A 24,182-nucleotide genomic window follows, 5' to 3' on the forward strand; every position below is an offset into this window, starting at 1 on the left:
AAGGTAATTTGCTTTCCAAATGAATCCACCAAGTTCAGGCCACCTCTTACCTAGTCTAATCTGCACACTGCAGGGTTCACATTCCAGGCCTACCAAAATCCCACTTCAATGGAGGCCACTGGAGATTTAAATGTCCAGCTGTCTCCATGAATTGTGCATGCATGAACCCAGTCCCAACTGCAGTCCTACCCCACAAAGATGGGAATTGCCATGTTTGGGGGGAGGGAGGAATTAGCATTTTCAGCCATTTCCATGATTTTGACCACAATGGAGAGCTTCTCAGTCATAGCAAAAATCTGAGCCAAAGAATCTGAATTCTTCACTCATGAATGGAAGGCCGTTGTTGCTCATCACAATGTCAGGAATATCATGGTGACTCAAGTGTGCTTTCAAGCATTCTACAATTTCACTGGCAGTCATTGTTGTCAGTTTGAACTTTACCTTTGTTTTCATTCTTGGGTCACCATCAGCAACTTCAAACAGGTCTGGGAAGCTTGTGATCTTGCGCACAGCCCTAGTGGTTCACATTAACTTGATGCTCTCTTCTGCAGTCACAAAGTAACTTTTTTTACCCTGAGACTTAACAGTGCCAACTTTTTCTAGGTTTAGAGTGATTCACTAGAATCAATGTCTGACATCTCTTCATTTACCATCTTTAGAAGCTTGCTTCTCTTTTTCCAGCAAAACATTTGCATACAAAGTGATCCAGTTTCTTGCAGTTAGAGCTTAGTGCTTCCCTTTCTTTTGTGTGGTGTCCGCCACAATATTTACATCCAGTACTCTGGCCTTGATCTTTCTGCTGACCCTTTTGTAAATAGTTCCTCACTTTTTCCATTGTCTTGTGTTTGTAAGCCCCAGACTGCCTCTCTACATAGTGCAAAGCCTCATCAGTTCTCCCATCAATACTCTTCAGCTGACGATTCATCACTTCAGAGCTTCTGCACATGTCAATAGCTTTTGTGAGAGTGAGTTTCTCTCTTAGGAAACATACTCTCAATGGCAGGATCTCTTGTTCATAAAATAATTTTATCTCTGACCAGATTAACCTTCAGTTGATCAAACACACAATATTAAGCTATGACAGCTCAGTGCAGTCACATACTAATCAATATTCTCCCCTTCATACTGAACTCTGGTGTTCATAAACAGAATTCATAGAAGATTCAAAGTAATAATAATAACCTTTATTAGTGTCACAAGTAGGCTTACATTAATGCTGCAATGAAGTTACTGGGTACACTGAGGGAGAATTCACAATGTCCAATTCACCTAACAAGCACGTCTTTCGGGACTTGTGGGAGGAAACCAGAGCACCCGGAGGAAACCTACGCAGACACGGGGAGAACGTGGAGACTCTGCACAGACCATGACCCAAACCAGGAATTGAACCCGGGTCCTTTGCACTGTGAAGTAACAGTGTTAACCACTGTGCTACCGTGCCATGCCGCGAAGTGGGTCTTCAAGGCCTCCAAAATTGCACCGGACTGACTTTTCTGCTTTTCAATGAGGTAGGGTGAAATACAGCTTGTCATACTCATTCCCCAGCACTGATAACAGAGTTGCTATTTTTATTTGTTCAGATTTCTTGTTTATTTCTGTGGCAATTTGCTAGTTGTACCATGGTGACTGGAAGAATTTCCAATTCATTCTCAAATCTGCCTTCATCACCACAGGAGCTGGTACTGGGATATTCAAAGACATACCGACTCACCCAGCAGTCAATATCCTGTACAAATTTGCAGATTGAAGTTTTAATTATTCACTGGTGTTCCTGGCAATGGCTAGCTCTCTTCCAGTGCTTCAAATCCATTCAAATTCAGCTGCATTCGCCTAACACCATGTTCATGTGGTGGGTAACTGGCTTCTGCCTCAATCCTTAGCTCACAAAGAAATGAGATCAGAGGTCACAATACTGAATTCACATGACTATGGCAAACCACAGTACACAACCGGCAACTGTGCAACAAAGGCATTTCTCCAAACAGTTTAGCCTTGAGTAAAATATAAATGCCAACATGGACTTGTTGAGCTGATTTGTCTGTTTCTGTGCAATATTCCAATGCAACACTTTTTAAATGGGATCTCCGACAGTACAGCACTCGATTTGTGTGGCACTGGAGTGTCAGCTTGAATTTTGTGCTGACGTCTCTGGAATGGGACTTAAATGCGAACCTTTTGGGAATTTTCACAGCCCCTTGGATCTGGAGGAAGGGGACCAGGAAAATTGTGAAAAATGCATCAGGCTAGTTTCCTAAATGAACACCCATCTCACGCCAAATTCCCCAAGGCTGTTTTGAGGTTGATGCCATTAACCCACCCATTCATGGCAAGAGGTGTCGCCTCATGGGGAGAGATGTCGCGGCCACTTTGTCAAAATCTCAATTACCAGTGATTTTCTGATCAGAAAGCAAGTTTGTCAGCGTCACACAGGGCCCTTGTTGTGATAAGAGCCCAGCTACACATTGGAAGGCTTTATGGTGAGAGGTCAGAATACAGATCTGAAGAATACAGATATGAAGAAAAGGGTACATGCAACACATCTGTAGTAATTTGGAGCAGTTTCCCCCACACACTGATGTCCAAGCTGGTTCTGATTATATATAGGGCACTTTTTGGACCTTTAAGTGTGCCGATTCACCTTTTGGTGCGCTTTGTTCTCTGTGCACCCCTTTCCCAGATGTGCTGTCAGACGACCCTTCCTTCAACATCTCCGATTTGCCCTCAGGTGTCCATGAGATTAATATGGAGATAATTGGTCACTGTACCTCGGTACACTTGACAATAAACAAATCCAATCCAATCCAGTCGTAAAAGATGTTGAAAAATATTTTTATTGAATTTTTAACATTTATCAAAAATTCACAAAATGAAACAAAACCAACACATGTCAAACAAATTCCAAACGGCAACAGTAACAATAACCCCAGTAACAAAAATACAACCCAATACAACCCAAACACCCCCACCAAGAAACCACCCCCTCCAGCGTCCCCCCACCCCCTCCAGCGCCCCCCCCCCCACCCCCTCCAGCGCCCCCCCACCCCCCCGCACTGGCAGCTAATAGTGACCAATTCCTTAAAGTCCAACATGAAAGGCTGGCATCTATGGTGGAACCCATTGATCAACCCCTCACTGTAAACCTGACCTTCTGGGGGTACAGAAACTCCATCAAGTTACCAAGCCAGTCTGAGGCATTAGGTGTCTCCAGCTCAGCAGAATTCATTTATGAGCAATCAACAAGGTGAGTGCCAGGACATACGCCAACAGACCCGTCCTCAACTCTGGATGGCCCGACACCCCAAATATAGCTAATGGACAGGGCTATAAATCAACATTTAGGATTGCCGATGAAGTGCCGAAAAAAGACCCCTAAAACCCGCCAGCTTGGGACAGGACCAGAACAAGTGCATATAGTTCACAGGGCCCCTCAAACACCACTTGCACCAATCTTCAATCCCTACAAAAAAATCAACTCATTCTAGCTTTGGTGAGATGGGCCCTAAACACCACGTGGGCCGGGATACTCCGCTATCTGGCGGGGCGTGCCGCACCGGCACCGAGGAGTGGCATGAACCACTCCGGCGTCGGGCTGCCGGAAGGTGCGAAATCCTCCGCACCTTCAGGGGCTAGGCCGGTGCTGGCGGGGTTGGCGTCGCGCCAACTGCCGCCGAAGGGCCTCCGCCGGCCGGCACGGGTTGGCGCATGCGTGGGAGCACCAGCATGTTCTGGCGTGATCCCAGCGCATACGCGTTACAGCGTATGCGTGGAGGAAAAGGATGCCCCCTCGGCACAGGCCCGCCCGCAGATCGGTGGGCCCTGATCGCGGGCCAGGCCACCGTGGGGGCCCTCTCAGGGCCAGATCTCCCTAGGCCCCACCCCACCCCACCCCCCAATGACTCCGCAGGCCGCCCGCAGAGCCAGGGGACCTTGTTTGATTTACGCGGGCGGGACTGGCCGAACACGGGCGGTCACTCGGCCCATGGCAGAGCGGAGAATCGCCGGGGGTGGGGAGGGGGGGGGGGGGGGGGGGGGGGCGCTGCCGATGACGCCCGACTGTCGCAACGCGATTCTCGCTCCTGCACGGTCCCCCCCCCAATAATCCCCTAAAAACAACAAACACCCAATCCCTCCTGACCCACTACCCCCACCAACATGCCTAAACCCCAACATCATTAACAATCTTCTCTCCCCTCCAAGAAACATTACAATCCCCCCTTCTTACAGCTCCATCCCCAAAGTAACAAACAAAAATAAGCAGAAATACAAACACCTCCCTCCATACACAAAGTCCGTAACAGTCCCCCTCAGACTGGTCCCACCTTCTTCTTTCTAATGAAAGTCTCTGCCAGCTCCAGAGTGTAGAAGAAGTAATCTTTTGAGACTATTGTACCTCGCAGTTGCTGGTTACACCAACCCGAGTCACACACCTTTGCTATAAAATACCACCTTCGTCTTGTTGAAGACCGTGCGCTTCTTTACCAGCTCAGTCCCGATGTCCTATCTGATATATCCACAATGTGTGCCCATCCCAGTCAATATTACGGTTCTTTTTCGCCCACTCCAAGACTCTCTCCTTCCTTTGCTAGCTGTGAAAATGGATAATCACTGCCCACAGTGGCTCGTTTGACCTTAGCCTCTGCCTGATCTCCTGATGAGATCTATCCAACTCCAGAGGGGACAACAGCTCATCCTCTCCCACCAGCCGAGAGAACATCTCTGAGAAATAATAATAATAATCGCCTATTGTCACAAGTAGGCTTCAATGAAGTTACTGTGACTAGCCCCTAGTCGCCACATTCTGACGCCTGTTCGGGGAGGCCGGTACGGGAATTGAACCCACACTGCTGGCATTGTTCTGCATTACAAGCCAGCTGTTTAGCCCACTGTGCTAAATCAGCCTCTGTATAAATACTCGGATGGCTTCAAGCCCTCCACTCCCTCCGGCTTGACCTGTTCATCAAGATATTCCACTTTTAACTTCAGTCCTTTGTTGCTCTACGCCATGAGCAGCAACTCCGATTCCAGTGAGGCAAACTGCCCCTTGTTCTGCGACAAGGTTTCCTCCTCCACACCCTTTAACATCTCACCTTGCACTTTCACCACATTTGAGGTTGAGACAAGTTGTTTGCAAATTGGGCCCAAAGCCTCCTTAACGGTGACTTTTAATGATTCCTTTATCTCTCTACCTTACCGCTCGAACTGCCAATCCATCTGTTTGCACCATTTTTACAGCTCCTGCACCATCACCACAGCCAGCGTGTCTGATGTAATAGGCACGGCAGCCATCTTCCCTCCTTCACCCTCCTGGGTTTTCTTTGCATTGGGCTTCTTCGTCACGTTTCAACATGCCTCCATTGGGCCAAATCAACTAACTGGTTTTGCACACCAAAATCCCCCCAAAAATAGGCAAAAAGGAATCAAAAAACAAAGACCCTGCCGAGGCATCTGGAAGGAAATTGTCCCATTGGGCAGACGCAGCATGGGGTTCATAAAGGGCAGGTCGTGCCTAGCTAATTTAGTGGAATTTTTTGAGGACATTACCAGTGCGGTAGATAACGGGGAGCCAATGGATGTGGTATATCTGGATTTCCAGAAAGCTTTTGACAAGGTGCCACACAAAAGCTTTCTGCATAAGATAAAGATGCATGGCATTAAGAGTAAAGTAGTAGCATGGATAGAGGATTGGTTAATGAATAAAAAGCAAAGAGTGGGGATTAATGGGTGTTTCTCTGGTTGGCAATCAGTACCTAGTGGTGTCCCTCAAGGATCAATGTTGGGCCCACAATTGTTCACAATTTACATAGATGATTTGGAGTTTGGTACCAAGTGCAATGTGTCCAAGTTTGCAGATGACACTAAGATGGGTGGTAAAGCAAAAAGTGCAGAGGGATTTGGATAGCTTAAGTGAATGGGCTAGGGTCTGGCAGATGGAATACAATGTTGACAAATGTGAGGTTATCCATTTTGGAAGGAATAACAGCAAAAGGGATTATTATTTAAATGGTAAAACATTGAAACATGCTGCTGTGCAGAGAGACCTGGGTGTGCTAGTGCATGAGCCACAAAAAGTTGGTTTACAGGTGCAACAGGTGATTAAGAAGGCAAATGGAGTTTTGTCCTTCATTGCTAGAGGGATGGAGTTTAAGACTAGGGAGGTTATGCTGCAATTGTATAAGGTGTTAGTGAGGCCACACCTGGAGTATTGTGTTTAGTTTTGGTCTCCTTACCTGAGAAAGGACGTACTTGCACTGGAAGATGTGCAGAGGAGATTCACTAGGTTAATCCCAGAGCTGAAGGGGTTGGATTATGAGGAGAGGTTGAGTAGACTGGGACTGTACTTGTTGGAATTTAGAAGGATGCGTGGGGATCTTATAGAAACATATAAAATTATGAAGGGAATAGATAGGATAGATGCGGGCAGGTTGTTTCCACTGGCAGGTGAAAGCAGAACTAGAGGGCATAGCCTCAAAATAAGGGGAAGTAGATTTAGGACTGACCTTAGGATGAACCTCTTCACCCAATGGGTTGTGTATCTATGAAATTCCTTGACCAGTGAAGCAGTTATTTTTAAGATAAAGATAGATAGTTTTTTGAAGAATAAAGGGTTCTGGTGTTTGGGCCGGAAAGTGGAGCTGAGTCAGCCATGGTCTCAGTGAATGGCGAAGCAGGCTCGAGGGGCCAGATGACCTACTCCTGCTCCTAGTTCTTACATTCTTATGTTCTTATGAGACCCACCTTCCATGCATCTTGCACTTTCATGACGTCACCAGAAGTCCTTACCTCCTGAAAAATTAAACCAGTGTGTGCACTACAAAGTCCTGCGGGCTAAACACCTGAAAGTGGTCAGGTTCTGACACACACATGATAACTTTGACCTCTGTCTCAGAGGTGAGAATATTAACAACGGAGTCATGGTTGACACAAGTTCACAATTCATCTGAGTTTGGCCATTGGATGATTTTCACACTCAACCTCGAACATTCAAAGCTTTTCAGCAAACTTCAATGGGACCAGATTACACCCCAAGTGTGAAATCAGCACAGCCACTCACTCACATGTCATTGGTAAGAAGTGTTAAAATGATCTCATTTTCATCATTATCTGTTGATGTTAACAAGCAGTGCTGTGTTCTTGTTACCAATGGCAACAGTCACAAGGAGATGTGCTTTAGGACTGATGAATTTTGATTGGTGGGCTCAACTACTGGGAAGATGCTATGACGCCCGAATGGTAAACATTAGTCTTTTGTTAATTTTAGTCTGGTGTGAGAGCATTGCAAGCAAGGGCAACACATTCACAATCTTTCTGAGAATAATATTCTTTTCGCCAGTAAGCCACAAGTTTGCAGGGACATTACAATTATCCGCCAGAACAGTTATTTAGTTGTTATTTATAAAAAGCTCAAACAAAATAAAATGCTTTACTGCTGGTATTTATAACTCTGATAAAATATCAAGTTCTGGACACCTTCCAATCTGTTACTTTCACGAAAAAAATTGCACTTTGTTATAATCAGCTCCTTATACAATAGTTTTCATGAAGTTAGTAGTAGAGGATTTCCAACAGCGATTTGTCAATTCCTGCCTGTATCATAGAATTTACAGTGCAGAAGGAGGCCATTCGGCCCATCGAGTCTGCACCGGCTCTTGGAAAGAGCACCCTACCCCAAGGTCAACACCTCCACCCTATCCCCATAACCCAGTAACCTCACCCAATACTAAGGGCAATTTTGGACACTAAGGGCAATTTATCATGGCAAATACATCTAACCTGCACATCTTTGGACTGTGGGAGGAAACCGGAGCACCCGGAGGAAACCCACGCACACACGGGGAAAACGTGCAGACTACGCGCAGACAGTGACCCAAGCTGGAATCAAACCTGGGACCCTGGAGCTGTGAAGCAATTGTGCTATCCACAATGCTACCATGCTGCCCCACAATGTTACCATGCTGCCCCACAATGGTACCGTGCTGTAATCATACATCTGCCCTCATCTGAAGTTGTGGCATTTGGATGTCAGATGTCTGACTGCCCCGCATGATGTCCGATGTCCGATTCCCCCCCCATGTCCAACTGTCCCCATATCCGATTACGACTCCCTCCCCCTCGCCCCCCCCCCCCCCCCCCCCCCCCCCCCCCCCCCACACACACTTTTGGCAGACAAATGGTACTGTGAGAAGGTGAGGGCAGCAATCGGGGATTACATGGAGCTGAATCAGAATGGGGAGGTGTCGGCGGCCACGTTTTGGGAGGCATTGAAGGCGATGGTCCGGGGGGGAGATTATCTCATTCAAGGTGCACAGGGAGGGGAGGAGGAAGGAGGAGTATGGACAGTTGCAGGACGAGTTAGTCAAGGTGGACAGGAGATACTCAGGGGCTCTCACTGAGGAGTTGTTGGTGCACAGGAGGAGGTTGCAGCGGCAGTTTGAGAGGTTGACAACAGGCAGGACAGTGGGGCAGCTACAGAGGGCAAAGGGGGGTGCAATATGAATATGGAGAGAAGGCGAGCCGTATGCTGGCTCACCAGCTGCGGAGGCAGGCTGTGCCCAGGGAAATTCTAAGGGTACGAACAGAGAAGGGGGAGGTAGTATCAGAGCCAGGGAGGATAAATGAGGCATTTGAAAATGAAATGAAAATCGCTTATTGTCACGAGTAGGCTTCAATGAAGTTACTGTGAAAAGCCCCTAGTCTCCACATTCCGGCGCCTGTCCGGGGAGGCTGGTACGGGAGTATTATGAGAAGCTGTACAGTGCCGAGCTGTGTGGAGAGTAAGGAGATATGTTTTTCAGATGAGTTGGAGTTTCTAAGGTTGAGGAGGTAGGAGCCACTGGGGTTGAGGGAGGTGATTGACAGTATTATAGGGGTGAAGCCAGGAAGGTTCCAGGGCCGGTCGACTTTCCGGCGGAGTTTTATAAGGCGTTTATGGTAGAGTCCGCAACATATCTGTTGGGGATATTTTATGAGGCATTGGAGAAGGGGTGCTGCCAGACACACTGACGCAGGCATCGATCACGGGAATCTCAAAGAAGGGGAAGGATCCGTTGGAGTATGAGTCGTATAGGGCCATTTCTTTGTTGAACACAGATGTGAAAGTGCTGGCTAACTTAGTGACAGGGAGGATAGAGGGATGTGTGTCAGGGGTGGTCGCTGAGGAGGAAACGGGTTTTGTAAAGGGTAGGTAGCTCTCCAGTAATATCAGGAGGCTGTTAAATGTGGTTATAACCCCATCAGTGGAGCATGTGCCAGAGACTGTTGTCTGTGGATGCAGAGAAGGCTTTGGATTGGGTAGAGCGGAGGTATTTATTTGAGATCTTGGGTAGGTTTGGGTTTGGCCTGAAGTTTGTGGCCCTGGGTGCATTTGTTGTATGTAACCCCGGTGGCAAGTGTACATACAAATGAGATGAGTTCATGGAGTTTTGGACTGCACAGAGGAACGAGAGTGGGGTGTCCGCTATCGCCGTTGTTGTTTGCAACTGACGATTGAGCCCTTGGCAATGGGTTTCAGGGTCAATGGAGTTGCAGGGGATTATGAGGGGAAGCACGGAGCACTGGGTGTCGTTGTACGTGGATGACCTGTTGTGTGTGTCGGACGTGCTAGAGAGCATGGGTAGGATCAAGGGAATATTTGGGGCCTTCTCTGGGTATAAGCTAAATGTCAGGAAGAGTGAGGTGTTTCCGGTGAATGCGGCGGTGCGGAGGCCAACTTGGGATGTTGTCATTCAAGGTGGCTCGGGAAGATTCAGGTATTTGGGAATTCAGTTGACGAGGAAGTGGGCTATGATGCACAGGTGGAATCTGACAATGTTAGTGGAGGGAATAAGGGGGGGTTTAAAAGATCAGATACATTACACCTGACACTGGCAGGGAGATTACAGGTGGTAAAGATGAATGTGCTGCCAAGGTTCCTGTTTGTTTTCCAGATCCTCCCGATCTTTCTCCCTAAGGCCTTCTTCTGGAAATTGGAGATAGTGGGCGCGATTCTCTGACCCCATGCTGGTTGGGAGAATCGTGGGAGTGCCAGGCGAATCACGCCACGCCGCCCTGGCACCCGCACACAATTCTCCCACCCCCCCCAAAACGGCGTGTCGCGTTTTGCGACAGGCCGCTCGGAGAATCGCCGCTCCGGTCGAGCAGCGATTCTCCGACCTGCAGGGCCGAGCGGCGTGCCGAACCCGACCGGTTCATGCCAGCGCCAACCACACCTGGTCGCTGCCGGTGTGAACAGCGCGCTACCGCTGCGTGTGGGGCCTATGGGGGGCGAAGGGAGAATCGAGCACCAGGGGGGTACTCAGGGGGGTTCTGGCCTACGATCGGTGCCCACTAATCGTCGGGCCGGCATCTCGGAAAGACGCACTCTTTTCCCTCCGCCGCCCCGTAAGATCAATCCTCCATGTCTTGCGGGGCAGCGGGGGGGAAGACGGCAACCGCGCATGTGCGGGCGCCAACCTGCGCATGCACGGGTGACGTCATTCAGGCGCTGCCGGCCGCGTCATTTAGGCAGCGCCGCTTTGACACAAGCGTCAAGGCCCGGCGCGTGAGATTGACGCACGGCCACTCTTAGCCCCCCGGGGGGTGGGGGAGAATAGGGGGCGAGGAACGGCCTCCGACGCCGGAGTGAAACACTCCGGTTTTCATTCCAGTGTCGGCACTTTGTCTCCCTTTGGGAGAATTTTGCCCAGTGATTTTGGAGTTTATATGGGCAGCGTAGGTGCGGAGGATAAAGAGGGCCCTGTTGCAGAGGCAGATAGGGGGCTGTCACTCCCAAACCTGCTGCACTACTATTGGGCTGTGAACGTGGAGAAGGTGAGGTGATGGGGGTGGGGCAATCACTATCTCCGAGGACATATACGGGGAGACCAGTGGTACAGTCGATGACCAGGGTGTGGAGTCAGTAGGAGGGGATGTCAGTGTTGATACCACTGTATGGGAACCACAGGTTTAAGCTGGGGAAGCTGGATTAGATGTGTGGGAAGTTTAGGGAGTTAGGGCAGGTGAGGGCGAGGGACTTGTACATGGAAGGGAAATTTACAGGACTGGAGGAGTTTCTGGAGAAGTTTGCGCTGCCGAGGGAGTGTGAATATAGATATTTGAAGGTGAGGGACTTTGCGCGGAAGGAGTGGGGGATGTTTTCCAGGTTGCCAGAGTACACCTTATTGGAGCAACTGCTGCTCCCAGATGAGATGGCAGATGGTAGGTTTGAGGATTGATACAAGTTGTTGGGGGAGCAGGGAGTGGCGCAGGTGGTGAGGATCAAGAACAAATGGGAGGAGGAACTGGGGGGGAAATATATTGGAGACTGTGGTGCAGGGCGATACTTCCCCCTTCTCTGTTCGTACCCTTAGAATTTCCCTGGGCACAGCCTGCCTCCGCAGCTGGTGAGCCAGCATATGGCTTGCCTTCTCTCCATATTCATATTACACCCCCTTTGCCCTCTGTAGCTGCCCCACTGTCCTGCCTGTTGTCAACCTCTCAAACTGCCCCTGCAACCTCCTCCTCTGCATCAACAACTCCTTAGTGGGAGCCCCTGAGTATCTCCTGTCCACCTCGACTAACTCGTTCAGGAACCGTCCATACTCCTCCTTCCTCCTCCCCTCCCTGTGTGCCTTGAATGAGATAATCTCACCCCGGGCCATCGCCTTCCATGCTTCCCAAAACGTAGCCACCGACACCTCCCCAGTGGGGAACAGGCCAGGACCCCAAGGTCAGCAACCGCTTGCCGCCCCTGTACCCAGTACTCGGCCCCACCCCTTCCCTCTCTACCCTAACGTGCCCCCCCCCCCCCACCCCCTACCCCCCTACCCCCCATACTCCGTCCCCACCTCCACCACTCCAAAGGTTAGGTGGGACCGTTTGATGGAATGGCCAGCTCGCATGTAGGAGTCACCCAGATGGATGGAGGAAAGTGTTACCGTGGGCAGGATCAGACATTGTCAAACGATACGGTGCACAGATCATTGCAGATTGGGCCATTATCAGCCTCCATCCCATGGACCAAACCCGCTGTTACTGATAATGCTGGGCCCACACCCCATAGTGAAGCAGGTAGAAATCATGGAGGGGGGAGTAGGTGTGGGGGTGTTTGGGAGGTTGATAGTTGGCGAAGGGAGGTTCAACATGGGAGGGAGTGGTAGGCTGGGGGAAGAGGGGATTGTGGGGGGGGGGGGGGGGGATCTTGGGGGTGGGATGAAATGTTTGTTCCACCGTCAGCCAGGCCCCCTAATTGGTGAACCTGGAGGCAAATTGAGCGAACCGTGTGCGCTGGCCCTTGCGCACATATTGGACGGCATCCTGTACCTGCCCAGGTTCTATTCTCGGCACAATCTGGCCCTCCGTTCATCCTGCTCCTCCAGAAAGTCACCCCTCTCCTGCACGATGTTGTGGAGGATGCTGCAGGTGGGTGTCAGTGGGGTGCGCACAGGATAGCTGCCTTGCAGGCTACGGTAATAGCGGTCTGTGCCTGGATACTCCGGTCACAGGGGAACACCCCAATCCCACAGCCCATCCCCTGGTCACCACCTGCTGCTCCCCCCGGCCCTAGCAGACGCCCGGCCTGCCATTCTAGCGGCAGGACCGGCAGCTCAGTCTCGCCCCTCTGGGAACATGACATACCCCCTCTCTGCCCCTCAGCAGCCACTGCACCCATTTCCTGATTTTTAAAATCACAAGTGGACCTCACCGTTGGTAATTCCTCCTGGCAGAAGTGGAGCATCATGGAAGCCCTGGAGAATACCAGGATGGGCCGGTTAATAGTATGCCAATGGCGTTTACTATACATGCAATGTAGAATGTATTCACGCCACTGTCGAGACACCGAAGCATGGCATTCAGTGGGCTCCCAGCGCCACCCTCGTTTTTCAACTGACACACGATTCTCTGCCAAATTGTGTTTCCCAATTCCGGCGTTGGCCAAGGAGAATCCAGCCCCTTTGTTTTTCTGCTTGAGGAGATGGATTTATTGCTGGGTGGAGCCAAGGAATGCAGAGAGACATTTTGAAAAGCTTTAGAGAAGTCATTTTTGCATAATCCCTTGCAGAGAAGAGTTGAATTCTGATTTGCCTGACGATGAGCTCACAATTCTCCCACAGAAAGATAGATTGAGAGCTATATGCTTATTTCCGTGTTGTTTAATAGGAAATTGAGTACTAGTGTTTAAGGGGTAATTGTAAGCTGTTCTTTTTGGGTGTGAAGTTAAAAAGTTTAATATTGTATCCATAATGAAGTTTTGTTTTAAAATAATACCGAAGCCCTATTTCTTCATGCAAATAAACTAAAATATTGGGCTTTCAGTCCAGCACCCTAACCCAAGCCACAATTGGGGTCTGGTCTGGGATCATAACACCTTGGGTACTTTGAAACTAAAAGTTTATTTCAATTATGTTGCGATTCTGGGTCAAGTGGGGCTGGAATTGACCGTACACTAGCGTAGGGTGTCGTAAGAGTGGATTATTGGATTGGATTAGATTGGATTTGTTTATTGTCACGTGCACCGAGGTGCAGTGAAAAGTATTTTTCTGCATGCAGATCAAACAGATCATTTAGGACATGAAAGGAAAATATGTAATAGGGCAATGCAAGGTACACAATGTAAATGCATAGATCCTGGCATCAGTTGAAGTATACAAGAGTGTAGTATTAATCAGGTCAGTCTGGCAACAGCGGGCAAGAAGCTTTTAAAAAATCTTTTGGTGCGTGTGTGATCAGTGGAAACAGTAGATATAGTGTATTTGGATTTCCAAAAGACATTTGACAAGATGCCACATAAAAAAGCTTAATGTAGGGCAGCACAGTGGTACAGTGGTTAGCACTGCTGCCTCACAGCGCCGAGGTCGCAGGTTCGATCCCGGCTCTGGGTCACTGTCCACTGTCCATGTGGAGTTTGTACATTCTCCCCATGTTTGCGTGGGTTTCGCCCCCACAACCCAAAAATGTGCAGGATAGGTGGATTGGCCACGCTAAATTGTCCCTTAATTGTAAAAAATGAATTGGGTACACAAAATTTATTTTTAAAAAGAGCTTAAGGTGTTGTGGGTGATAGAGCAAGAACAGAAAACTAACAGGAAACAGTGAATAGTAATAAATGGATCATTTTCAGGAAGGCAAACTATAAACAGTAGAGTGCCAAAAAAATCATTGCTGGGGCCTCAACTATTTACAATCTATATGACTTGGATGAAGGGACCGAGTATATTGCAGCCAAATTTGCTGACGATATGAAGATAGAAAAGCAAGTTACGTGGAGGTTTGAAAGAGTCTGCAAAGGGGTTTAGATAGCTCAAGTGAGTGGGCATTTGACGATTTGGCATATGAAACATAATGTACAAAAATGTGAGGTTCTCCAGTTTTGCAGGAAGAATAGAAAAGCTGAATATTTAAATGGAAAGAGACGACAGAAAGCTTCAGTACAGCGAGATCTGGGTGTCCTTGGACATGAATCACAAAAAGTCATCATGCAGTTCCAACAAATAATTAGAATGGAAAATGGAATGTTGGCATTTATTACAAGGGGGATAAAAGTAGGGAGGACCTTGTACAACTGTATAGATCATAGATCATAGAATTTACAGTAAAAAAAGAGGCCATTCGGCCCATCGAGTCTGCACCGGCCTTTGGAGAGAGCACCCTACCCACGCCCATGCCTCCAACCTATCCCCATAACCCAGTAACCCCACCTAAACGTTCGGACACTAAGGGGAATTTATCATGGCCAATCCACCTAACCTGCACATCTTCGGACTGTGGGAAGAAGCCGGAGCTCCCGTAGGAAACCCATGCAGACACAGGGAGAATGTGTGGACTCCGCACACACAGTCACCTGAGGCTGGAGTTGAACCCGAGACCCTAGAGCTGTGAGGCAGCAGTGCTAACCACAGTGCCACCATGCAGGGCATTGGTGAAACCACACAGAATACTGTATACAGTTTTGGTCACCTTATTTAGGGAAACTCAAGAAACAGGACAAATGCAACCCAGCCAATTACCGCCCTCTCAGTCTACTCTCCGTCATTAGCAAAGTGATGGAAGGGGTCATTAACAGTGTTAAATGGCACTTACTCAGCAATAACCTGCTCACTGACGCTCAGTTTGGGTTCCGCCAGGGTCACTCAGCTCCTGATCTCATTACAGCCTTGGTTCAAACATGGACAAAGGAGCTGAATGCCAAAGGCAAGGTGAGAGAGACTGCCCTTGACATTAAGGCAACAGTTAACCGAGTATGGCATCAAGGAGCGCTCGGTAAATTGGAGTCATTGGGCGTAGCTTTACGGCGCTTCCCATCAGTTGGGTTTGCTGGTCCCGCCGAAGACGGGAGGATACTAATGGATGGTCCTAATGGCCCATTTGCAGTCACTTGGCGGGCATGGCAACAGAGTCACACATAATTCTCCGGTCGTCCGGGCTAGGAATCCCTTGGGCCGGGATCACTACTGGCATTTACCAGAGTGGCCCTGACGTGGCAGACCTCGCCGCGGGCTGAGGGGTAACCCCTTAACGGAGATGCTCCCAAAGTCCACCCGAAAGACACCGTCCTCCCCCATAATGCACAACCTGCCCATCGCTCCTCTACCAGACCCCCCTACCACTCCCACCAACACCTCCTAAAGTATGAGGCCCCCACAGAACCTCTCTAGCTAGGGAGAAACCCCACAGAGACTCCCTAGATAGGGAGAACCTCCCTACATAGATCCCCTAGATAGGGAGACTCCCCCCAAACAGAGATCCCCTCGATGGGAAGACCCCCCCACAGACCCCGTAGAAAAGGCGACCCCTGGATAAGGAGATTCCTCCGAGACATCTTGAATAGGGAACCCCCAGAAACCCCTTGAATAAGGGCCTCCTTGAATAGGGGAACACCCCCCAAGACCCGCTGAATAAGGGTCCCCCCCATGAATGCATTAAAAGGGGGATGCCTCCTCACTTCCCCTTTAAAAGGGGGACCTCCCCAAAGACCCCTTAACTAACGGGACATCCCAGAGGCCCCTAACTAAAGGGGCCCCTCCAGAGACCCCCTAACTAAAGGGACACCCCCAGAGACCTCATAAGTAAAGGAACCCCCCCACAACAGACCAACCATGAAGGAGGTCACTTTCTGGAAGCTGGAGAGCAGTCCAGGAAGGGGCAGTGATAAAAACTACTGGAGTAACACTTACCTGGGCATACACCTGCTGGCTCAGACATAGGGAGCACCTCATGACCATTCCTGGAAAGAGAAAAGCAGAGTTTAAACTTCTCAGATACTTTAGCTGCAAGCCCTTCATTAATTTCTCTTGGTGGACTGTGATTGACAGCTTCCACAAACACAACTGTTAGCCTTACTTCATTCATCTCCCTTCATGGATGAGTAATTCTGAAGTGCTGTAACCACAATGTTTACAAACATCAACTACTTCAAAGAGGTAAGTGCATTCCAATCACCCCTTCACGCTTGAGTGATTTTGAAATGCTCAGCTGGTCTGGGGGGAGAGGGTCCCCTAATTCAGTGGTGTTTGGGGGATGGACGAGTCAGGTAACCCCCGTACTTGGGGGAAAGGGAAGGAGCCAGAAAATCCAGGGTGGAAGGCTAAATCGCAATGTGGGGGTGGGGCTGCTTTGCGATGTGGGTGGGGTGGGGTTGGGAGGTGGTCAGGCACGGGACCTCGCTATCTGATCACTCACTCAAAATGACGACCTGGTTGCGGGATTCGGGAATCCCTCTTATACCTCCCCATGCGTTAAGTTTCCATGTGATACCAAATTGCTTCTTGAGTTGCACACCCAAAATTAGTTCCAATTCACTTGCGGCGGAAGAACAGGCAGCACGGTAGCACAGTGGTTAGCACACTTGCTTCACAGCTCCGGGGTCCAGGTTCTATTCCCGGCTTGGGTCACTGTCTGTGCGGAGCATGTGTGGAGTTTTACGACAGAAAAATCGGCGCAACACCTGCACCGATTCAGCTACTTTAAATGGGCTAGCACCAGCGCCACGTGGAACACAATCAATTCCACGAAAAACGGTGCTGGATTCATCGGGTCGTAGCACTCAGGAGGCTGACACGCCGCATTTAAACGGTCCTCACCCCCTCACACGCACCATCCCAGCCAACAAGATGGCTGGAAGGAGAACAGCGCCACGGTTCGGGGACGCTGAGCTGGACACCCTCCTGGTCGTGGTGGAGGAGAGGACGATGACCCCGTACCTTAGCCCTGGAGGAAGGCCACCAGGCGCCGCCGTTCGCCGTGCGTCGGTGCAGGTGGTAGGTGCAGTCAGCACCGTGAGCAACATCATCTGGACTGACATCCAGTGCAGGAAGAAACTTCAGAACCTTCTCAGAGCGGCCAGGGTGAGTTGGCTGCACGCGTCCCTGGCACTAACCCCATCCCCCACACACCCATAACCTGGCCCCTCCCACCCCCTGTGCTGACCAAACTCCACCCTGCCCCACATGCCAGCACCCATGCCAGCCGCCATGGCCGGGTGCCCTGGCCACTGAGGACACCATCTACCCAAACCCTGCATCAGACTGTCTAAAAGTTCTGTTGTATGTCCCCCCCCCCCAACCGCCCCGCCCCTAGGGGAAGGCTGCGCAGAACCGTCGGGAGCGGGAGGAGCCCGAGCTTGAGCAGAGGGCCCTGAACGTGGCAGGTAGCCCAGAGGAAAGGGAAGTGGCCGGGGTGGGGTGCGATCACAGGCAAGGAAGTTAGACCCCGCTGAGTTAAGGTTCCCCATGACACGTGTGTCGAGATCCTCCCTCACCACCCTCACCCCCACACCACCCTCAGCCTCCAGCATCAACCTTCCTCTCCCGCTCCACCCTGGCCTAATGACCAATCGTACATGTCAATTTGTGCCTTGCAGGACTTGCTGGAGATGGGGCCGGCCCATCCGGTGTCTCCTGCCCCCTGCCAGTGCCAGAGCCCCCCAGACAGCCGAGCACCGTCACTGAGAGCAGCTCGGACAGCAGCCCTTCACCCGAGACTCAGGAAACCCCGGAGCCCGGGTGAAGGATGATACTGATTTGTCATCACAGCTGTCTCCAACACCCTCCACCAGCCCAGAGACACTTACCTTGGTTGGGCATGTTAGTGAAGAGGCTCCTGAAATGAAAATCGCTTATTGTCACGAGTAGACTTCAATGAAGTTACTGTGAAAAGCTCCTAGTTGCCACATTCCGGCGCCTGTTCGGGGAGGCTGTTTCGGGAATTGAACTGTGCTGCTGGCCTGCTTGGTCTGCTTTAAAAGCCAGCGATTTAGCCTAGTGTGCTAAATAGCTAAACAGTGTCCTGGGACACTATCTGCTGATCTGGTACAGCTGGTGGATGTAGGTGCACCCAAGGGGCTGGACGGTCGGAGGGCAGGCCGGCCCCAGTAACCAGCTGCCATCCGAACGGGTCCTGGGCATCTGGAACATCCATTTCCAGCCACAGTGCAGATGCAGTCAGAGAACTAGGGACCACAAGAGGGGATGTCAGAGAGCATTCAGCACCTGCAGACGCAGGTGGAGGAGTCCAACCGCGTGCAGGAGCTGGGGGTGATGCCGGCTATGCGTGCCAGCCAGGGCAACATCGCACGGGTGGCGCCCGCGGTGGAGGCATTGGGGGCGATAGTTTCGGCTCTGGATCAGCGTGTCCAAGGCCTGGATCATTCTGTGCAGGCGGTGGCCGAGGCCCAGGACAGGACTACCCTCTCACAGGTAGCTATGTGCCAGAGCCACCTGGACATTTCAGTGGCGCTCCTCAGCATGGCCCAGTCACAGCCATAGCTGGGAACATCTGCGGCATTGCCCAGGCGCTGGCCACTATGGCGCAGACAGTGGACGAGGTGGCCCATTCCCAGAGGGAGATGGAGCATTCATTGGCTGCCATGGCACAGACCCACAGGGTGGTGGCACAGTTGCAGTGTGATGTGGCACAGTCCCAGACAGAGATGGTCCACTCCCTGTGCTCCATGGCCATGAGCGTGCAGACTCTGGTTGAGACCAGAGCGGCCCCCCAGGACTGGCAGCGCCAGGTGGCGGGGTGGCCTCAGGGGATAGCTCATTCGCATCCCAGTCCCATGGAGTAGCCCAGGGGTCATCGGGCACCCTGAGAAAGGAGGGGTTGATGGGGCCCATGGTGGTGGCTCCCACAGGAGGGGTGCCAGAACACCGCAGCAGCTCGGACTCCCCCCCCCCCCCCCCCCCCCCCCCCCCCACTATCCCTGCCGGTGGGCAGTGGCACCATGCCACCTGAGACACCCAAGCAGCGGCCGGGCCCATCTAGTGAACTGTGGTGCAGGCCCTGTGTGTGCACCATGCTCAGTCCTCCACCCCCCCCGCACCCTGAACACCCCCAGTACCCCCATCCCAGGGATTCAGTGTGACCTTGAGATGGAATGGCCAGCTCGTATGCATGCAGGGATCACCCATGTGGAAGGTGCTACCATGGGCATGAGCCAGACGTTGTCACACGATGTGGTGCACCGGAGCTCATTCCAGGGGGGTTGTCATCATCCTCCATCTCATGGACCAGACCCGCTGTTACTGCCACCACCTCTTGGCGCTGCGGGTATGTATAACGGGGTGGGAAGTGAGGAGTGTGGGTTTGGGATGTGGTGTCAGTGCCCCTGACCAGCACCCCCCCTCCACCCCGTCTCTCCTAGTCGGTGAACCTGGAGGCGACCAGAGCGTCCCATGCATGTTGGGCCTGGCGCACACGTCGTGCGGTCTCCCCTGCCTACGTGGGCCCCATGTCTTCCTCATCCTCCCCTGCATCCTCCTCATCGGACGTGGCCTTCCTCCTCAGCCTCCTCCTCCAGCACATCGCCCCTCTGCTGCGCGATGTTGTGAAGGATGCAGCAGGATGTCACGATGCGGCGACCCTCTCAGCCTTGTACTGAAGGGCCCTCCAGTGCGGTTCAGGCACCTGACCCACATCTTCAGGACGCCGAAGGACTGCTTGACTACACCCCTGGTCGCTGCGTGTGCATTGTTGTAGCGGCTCTCCACGCTGGTCTGTGGCCTCCGGATAGGTGTCATGAGCCACGGCCACAGCGACTAACCCCTGTCATCCAGGAGCCAACCCCTCAGCCGTGGGGGAGGGGGTGCCCCTCGAACAAGTCAGGGATCGTCGAGGTGCCAGGATGAAGGAATCGTGCACACTGCCTGGGTATCGGGCGCAGAGGTGTATCGGGCAGCTGATGGTCACAGACCAGCTGGACGTTCATTGAGGGGTACCCCTTTCGGTTGGTGTAGAGGGCCTGTTATCTGACAGTGCCCGTAGGGCGACATGCATCCCATCAATCACCCCCTGGACCCAGGGCATCCAGCGAATCCCACTGCCGGGCATCCTGGTGGGCTCGGTCCACATGGAAATGGATGTGATGATCTGCCTGGGCAGAGAGAGTCTCCGTGACAGCGCGGATGCACCTGTGCACCGAGATCTGTAAGATCCTGGACAGGTCCCAACTTGGAGACTGGAAGGACCCCGTCACATAAACATCTATGGCGACCATCACGTTGACGGTGCCCTCCCCTATACCCCCAGGGTGCCACGTGTGCCATGATCTGGCAGACAGGTCGCACTGTCTCTCTGCTCAGCTGGAGTCTCTGACGGCATGCCCGGTCTGGCAGGTCCTCAAATGTCAGGCGCTGCGGGGACACACGAGGTCTCATGCAGCGCCTCCTTGGCACATCCCCCTCCTTGGCCTGTTGGGCGGCCAGCCCTCCAGCCTCTGTGGCTGCCACCTACCCATTCTGTAGCCCGTTCCTCTGCTGGGCGCTGTGCTGCTGCAGCTTCCTCCTCCTCTTCGAGCTGCTCCCACTCATATGGTGAGTAGCGGCCAGTTGGGCGGGGTGTTTGGGGCAGGGGGGCGGTGTGGCCGGGGGTTGCAGGGGTGGGCGCACCCATACGGCTGCTGCAGAACCAAGGGCCGGGGTGGGTAGTCTGTGGGTGTGCAGCAAGGTGGCCACCATAATGGTGGTCAATGCTTGGGCACCTCCCCAGTCCCGTCAGGAGGGTCACCTCTACTGCTCGTCCTGTTCCCCGCTACCCCGACCCTGGCAGGGGCACCACACCTCAGCCAGCATGGCCAGTGTCCGGTGGCAGCCTGCAGTCATTCCACTTCGTGTCCTACCTCTTCTCCCTCTCTCTCATCAACCACGACGCTAGGTTCATGATTTTCGAAACCACAAGTGAACCGCGCCATCGGGTACTCAGCCCATTGGAGGCAAAGAATCGCGAGGCCCTGGAGATTACAGGATCAGGCCCGCGAATGATATGCCAATGGTGTTTAAAAACCGCGTGGTGCACGTTGCATTCACGCATTTTCAGGGTGCAAGAGAATCGCGATTTGGTGTCAAACCGGCACCTATCGCGATTTAGGCGCCGGAGGCTATTCTCCGCCCAATCGTGTTTCCCGATTTCGGCCGACAGAGAATCCTGCCCTTTGTCTCCCAAATGGAGAATCCCGGCCATTATTTCATGCAAATATGAGCCGGCAGGAAATCATCATTGGTAATTCATATATTTTGGTATAAGTGGGAACCTAGAACTGGCATGGTCGATCGCCTAGCCAGTTAAGGAAGAAACCGTTCAGAAAGTGTTGAACGCCTTCTTTCCAAGTAATACTGTGACAATTCATTCATGATGATGATGAAAGGGCCAGACATAAGTAGTTTGAGAAGCGTAACTGATTTAGTGTAATTTTTGAACTGTTCAGAAGGGGACTTGTATTGAAGGGTGACTGCAAGACTGAATGCAGAACTAAAATACTGACCTAAATCAGTTTTGATAAAGAAAGGCATTTGTTGCACTCTACATTTGTGAGCAATGTGGCAATATAAGCGATAATAACATAGGAACATAGGATTAGGAGCAGAAGTAGGCAATTGAGCACTTCAAGCCTGCTCTGCAATTCAATCAGAATTATAAGTATCAGAAAGATGAAATTGAAAGAGGGAATGCCAGCAACTAGAAACCTGGAAATGTGATGTAAGCAGTATGCTAACCCAATTTCAGGCGGGGATAATGGTAGCACTGGCACAAGCTCTGGGGTCTACGTGGTGACGTAGTGGTATTGTCACTGGATTGGTAAACCAGAAACCCAGGGTAATGCTCTGGGGAGCCAGGTTCAAACCTCACCACTGCAGATGGTGAAATTTGAATTCATTAAAAGTCTAATGATGACCATGAAATCATTGTCGATAGTCGTAAAAACTCAGCTGGTTCACTAATGTCCTTTCGGGAAGGAAATCTGCCACCCTTACCTGGTCTGGCCGACATGTGACTCCAGACCCACAGCAATGAACTGCCCTTTCAAGGGGATGAGCAATAAATGCTCGCACAGCCTGTGACGCCAAGACGCATGGACAAATAATTTTTAAAAAGAAATGAAGGGAAAGAACAGGGATCTGGTAAACCAAAACAACTTGCTGAAAGAAAATAAACTTAATGTTGTAACCATCACTGTGGCTAGTGTGATGGTCAATGTTGCAAGCTTTTGTGTTGAGAAAACATAATCACTGTGTGAAAGGAAATTAAAGGATGCTAGAATTTCAGCTTCTGCACCAGTGTATGTGAATTTGTGGAAGTTTCCAAACCATGACATGTTTCAGCATTTCTTTTGTTTAAAAGTCTGTCTTTAAAATAATAGTAATATTCTTTATTATTGTCACAATTCGGCTTACATTAACACTACAATGAAGTTACTGTGAAAGTGCCCCAGTCGCCACACTCCGGCGCCTGTTTGGGTACACAGAGGGAGAATTCAGAATGTCCAATTCACCTAAAGCCTGTTCTGTGTTTGATTGTAAGCACTGCCTGCGGTTCTGTGGACAGAGCTAAAAGCTACATTACCTTTTTTAGTGTTGTCTTTGGTATATTAAATTGTTTATTGTCTCCTCTATGTACGTATACACAAGCATCTTATTTATGAGGTATTGGTCCCATGTTTTTGGCTTTTGAACTGATCTAAACCATGCAAATATTTCTTGGGCTCACAACTTGGGGACATCACATAAAAAGTTGGCACCTTGTGTTCTTAATTCTTCACATATGTGAATGCGGTTGATTATGTTCATTTCAGCTTAATGCCAATCATCAAGAATTGGGATTAAAAATCGTTTGAACTACATTTTAAACTAAAGTTGTGGGTGCAGATTTATGTTGACTAAAGCTTGCTGGTGCAATAGGAAAAACCAGCACGTTAGGTCAATCTGAACTTTTCAAAGCATTGTTTTAATTGGAGTACAGCTAAAAATTGTTATTGCTTTCTGAATTACTGCCTCACGTATAGCCAGTATGATTCCTAATGCAGAGTTAAAATGACCTCTGGCAATGTCCCAGTATCCATGGCCTGTGGAGAGGTTAACAGTTTAATTATGTTGGCCTGTCTCACAGCGCTCAGATATATAAACCAGCACGTTCTGCTTATAACTGACTAGCAAGTTGGTTTGAATGAAAAAAAGGACAATAAATTACTCTATGATGAAATAAAAAAATGGAAAGGAAAATATCCTGTCTCGTTTTCACTGTCCTAAGGTTGCAATATTTCAATGTACAGGGTCTTTAAAAAATAGGTGTGAATGATTTGGCAACTCCAACTTTTTTTCTCTTTTACTAAAAAGTAAGACTTTTTAAAAAACCGTTTAACTGTGAAAGCTAACCTTTTTCTTCAGTTATATGACAGTCATTTGGACAGGGGCCTGAAGAAAGAACAACAAGAAAGTTGATATTTTGGAGGGGGGGGGTGGTTCAAACACAGTTTTTTTCTGTTTATCTGTTCTTTGTAGTGTTTAATCCTTGATCGCAAACACAAGACGTACCTGAACTGGCAGCTCCACCAAAACTCGAGTGAGAGGAACCAAGCCTACTTAAAGTTGGAACCATCACTGAGGCTAATGCGATAGTCAGTGTGGACTGCCATGATATGCAGACACACACATCTTGATATACAGGCAAGCAGCTAATGAATATAGAGAACAGGACATGACCAATAAGCAGGCAGGACACTCAGGGGTGGGATCTGACTATAAACGACACGAGGCGCTCACATTCTGCCTCTTTCCATTGATGAATATCTAGAGAGTCAGTCAAGGGTGTTGTTACAATCTCACACCTCCACCACGTGGCTGAGAGCTAGTCTGGTTCAGTCAGACAGAGTAACCACACTTAAATTAGCAGAGAGCCGAACTCAGAGAACTGTGCTATTGGTTCAATAAACCTGATTG

The sequence above is a fragment of the Scyliorhinus canicula genome, chromosome 5 (genome assembly GCF_902713615.1).
Source record: "Scyliorhinus canicula chromosome 5, sScyCan1.1, whole genome shotgun sequence".
Classification (NCBI taxonomy): Eukaryota; Metazoa; Chordata; class Chondrichthyes; order Carcharhiniformes; family Scyliorhinidae; genus Scyliorhinus; species Scyliorhinus canicula.